The 3,900-nt window shown below is 44.1% G+C and overlaps 1 protein-coding gene across 1 annotated transcript in view; it reads right to left on the bottom strand.

Annotated features, from left to right (window-relative positions):
- The window catches only part of bicdl2 (BICD family like cargo adaptor 2), a 20,510-nt gene extending 17,364 nt beyond the window's left edge, over positions 1-3,146 (bottom strand). Inside the window, exons 1-2 of the mRNA XM_055914832.1 lie at positions 2,741-3,146; positions 1-73 (exon numbers count right to left, since the gene is read on the bottom strand). The exon at positions 1-73 is cut by the window's left edge and continues 460 nt beyond it. The gene's annotated coding sequence lies outside the window, so the exon portion shown is untranslated. The remainder of the gene's footprint in view (positions 74-2,740) is intronic.
- Between the last annotated feature and the right edge of the window lie 754 nt (positions 3,147-3,900).

A 3,900-nucleotide genomic window follows, 5' to 3' on the forward strand; every position in this document is an offset into this window, starting at 1 on the left:
CTGGACTGGTCTGATCTGGTCTGGGATAGGGTGGAGAAGTGAAGGCCCCTCTGGATTGGTCGACTCTCTGAAACTAAAACAAACAGAAACAGTCCCTGATTGGCTGAATGGTGATGATGTGAAAGCTGATTGGCTGAATGGTGATGGCGTGAAAGCTGATATGGCGTGAAAGCTGATTGGCTAAATGGTGATGATGTGAAGCTGATTGGCTGAATGGTGATGATGTGAAAGCTGATTGGCTGAATGGTGATGATATGAATGGTAAGACGATATTACGTTTACTTAATACAATACTACCACTATACTACCACCATACTAACACCATACTACACCACCAACACTATACTGGTACAATACTGCCACTATTCTGCTACAATACCACCACTATACTACAGTAATAGCACTATACCACATTACTTCCACTATAGTACCACACTACTACCCATATTATACCACAATACTACCACTATACTACAGTAGTACCACCACGCTACTGCAATACTACCGCTATAGCGCTACTATACTACCACGATAATGCTACTATACTACCACTATACCGCCACTATACTAACCCTTTACCTATACTACCACTATACTACTACTATACTACCACTATACCGCCACTATACTAACCCTTACCCTATACTACCACTATACTACTACTATACTACCAGTATACCGCCACTATACTAACCCTTACCTCATACTACCACGGTACTGCTACTATACTACCACTATACCGCCACTATACTACCCTTATCCTTTACTACCACTATACTACTATACTACCACTATACTACTATACCGCCACTATATTACTATACCACCACTATACTGCTATACTACCACTATACTACTATACCGCCACTATACTGCTGTACCACCACTATACTACTATACCACCACTATACTACTATGCCACCACTATACTACTAGACTGCCACTATACCACTATACTGCTAGAATGCCACTATACTACAATACTACCATTATACCACTAGACTGCCACTATACTACCACTATACTACTATGCTGACACTATACTGCCACTGTACTACTGGACTGCCGCTATACTACTATACTACCACTATACTGCTATGCTGCCACTATACTGCCACTATACTACTATGCCGACACTATACCACCGCTTTACTACTAGGTCACCACTATACAACTACACTACCACTATACTACAATGCTGCCACTATACTACTAGACTGCCACAATACCACAATGCTACCACTATACTGCTTTGCTGCCACTATACTGCCAGACTGCCACTATACTACAATACTACCACTATACTGCTTTGCTGCCGCTATACGTCCAGACTGCCACTATACTACAATACTACCACTATACTGCTTTGCTGCCACTATACTATTGTACTACTAGTATACTACCGCTGTACTGCCACTATACTACAATATTACAACTGTACTACTACAATACTACCACTATACTGCCAGGCTGCCACTATACTACAATACTACCACTGTACTACTCTGCTGATACTACACTATTATACTACTATAATACTACCACTGCACTGCCACTATACTACAATACTACCACTGTACTACTCTGCTGATACTATACTATTATACTACTATAATACTACCACTGCACTGCCACTATACAACAATACTACCACTGTACTACTCTGCTGACACTATACTATTATACTACTATAATACTACCACTGTACTGCCACTATACTATAATACTACCACTGTACTACTACAATACTACCACTATGCTAATACATTACTATAATCACCAGTTTCAGTGGTATAGCCTATCCACCTCCCCCATTCCACAGTTACACCGATACACACCCTTCTCCAAGAGCTGGTTTGGGTTGCTTAAACAGACAGTTTGGGACAGAGAGAACTGTCTTGTCCTCTACACACACACTAACCGTTAACACCAAACCCTAACCGTTAACACCAAACACTAACCATTAACCCCAAACCCTAACCGTTAACCCCAAACCCTAACCGTTAACCCCAAACCCTAACCGTTAACACCAAACACTAACCGTTAACCCCAAACACTAACCATTAACCCCAAACACTAACCGTTAACCCCAAACACTAACCATTAACCCCAAACACTAACCGTTAACCCCAAACACTAACCATTAACCCCAAACCCTAACCGTTAACCCCAAACACTAACCGTTAACCCCAAACACTAACCATTAACCCCAAACACTAACCGTTAACACCAAACACTAACCATTAACCCCAAACCCTAACCGTTAACCCCAAACCTAACCGTTAACACCAAACACTAACCGTTAACCCCAAACACTAACCATTAACCCCAAACACTAACCGTTAACCCCAAACACTAACCATTAACCCCAAACACTAACCGTTAACCCCAAACCCTAACCATTAACCCCAAACCCTAACCATTAACCCCAAACCCTAACCATTAACACCCAACGTTAACCATTAACCCCAAACACTAACCATTAACACCCAACGTTAACCGTTAACCCCAAACCCTAACCATTAACACCCACCGTTTACCGTTAACGCCAAACGTTAACCATTAACCCCAAACCCTAACCGTTAACCCCAAACACTAACCATTAACACCCACCGTTTACCGTTAACGCCAAACGTTAACCATTAACCCCAAACCCTAACCGTTAACCCCAAACCCTAACCATTAACACCAACCGTTTACCGTTAACGCCAAACGTTAACCATTAACCCCAAACACTAACCTGTGTGTGTTGTGTCTCCCACCTGCTCCTGCTGCCGTTGCTGCCAAACAACTTCTACTGCTATTTCCTGTTTGTCTCCTCAGGTGTGATTCATCGGGTTTCTGTGCGGCTCCTCCTCACCCTCTGCATGTTAGTAGGTGGGAGTGGGATGTATGATGGGGTGTTTTTCCACGTATTCATGTATTTATGTGGAAGTAGCAGCCCTCTCTGTTGTCCAAGTCAATTGTCACCACTGCGGACCATAAAGTATATCATATCGGCGTCTAAGGGAGAAGGGCATGCAAATGAGGCTGGAAGCTCCACCTACAAGGGACACACAGAACAGTCAGTGATTGTCCACTCCCTCTCTCTTTCTCTCTCTCTCTCTTTCTCTCTTTCTTTCTCTCTCTCTCTCTCTCTCTTTCTCTCTCTCTTTCTCTCTCTCCCTCTCCCTCTCTCTATCTCTCTCTCTCTTTCTCTCTCTTTCTCTCTCTTTCTCTCTCTCCTTTCTCTCTCTCTACCTCTTTCTTTTTCTCTCTTTCTCTCTCTCCCTCTCTCTCTCTCTCTCTCTCGCTCTTTCTCTCTCTCTCCCTCTCTCTCTCTCTACCTCTTTCTTTCTCCCACTCTCATCTCTAATCTCTCTCTATCTTTCACATAGCTCTCTCTCTCTGATGCTACCTCTCTCTCTCTCCCCTCACTCCCAATCTTGAATTCAGATTGCTTTATTGGCATGAAATAGAATTTGGAGATATTACAAAAGCAGAATAGTGGTACAGCTCTCTCTGTCTTTCCTCACCTGTCCTCTCTGTCTCTCCTCACCTGTCCTCTCTGTATCTCCTCACCTGTCCTCTCTGTCTCTCCCCACCTGTCCTCTCTGTCTTCCCTCACCTGTCCTCTCTGTCTCTCCTCACCTGTCCTCTCTTTCTCTCCTCATCTGTCCTCTCTGTCTCTCCTCACCTGTCCTCTCTGTCTCCCCTCACCTGTCCACGCTGTCTTCCCTCACCTGTCCTCTCTGTCTCTCCTCACCTGTCCTCTCTTTCTCTCCTCACCTGTCCTCTCTGTCTCTCCTCACCTGTCCTCTATTTCTCTCCTCACCTGTCCTCTCTGTCTCTCCTTACCTGTCCTCTCTGTCTCTCCTGACCTGTCCTCTCTCTCTCTCTTACCTGTCCTCTCTGTCTCTC

This window comes from Salvelinus fontinalis, unplaced genomic scaffold, assembly GCF_029448725.1.
Source record: "Salvelinus fontinalis isolate EN_2023a unplaced genomic scaffold, ASM2944872v1 scaffold_0691, whole genome shotgun sequence".
Taxonomy (NCBI): Eukaryota; Metazoa; Chordata; class Actinopteri; order Salmoniformes; family Salmonidae; genus Salvelinus; species Salvelinus fontinalis.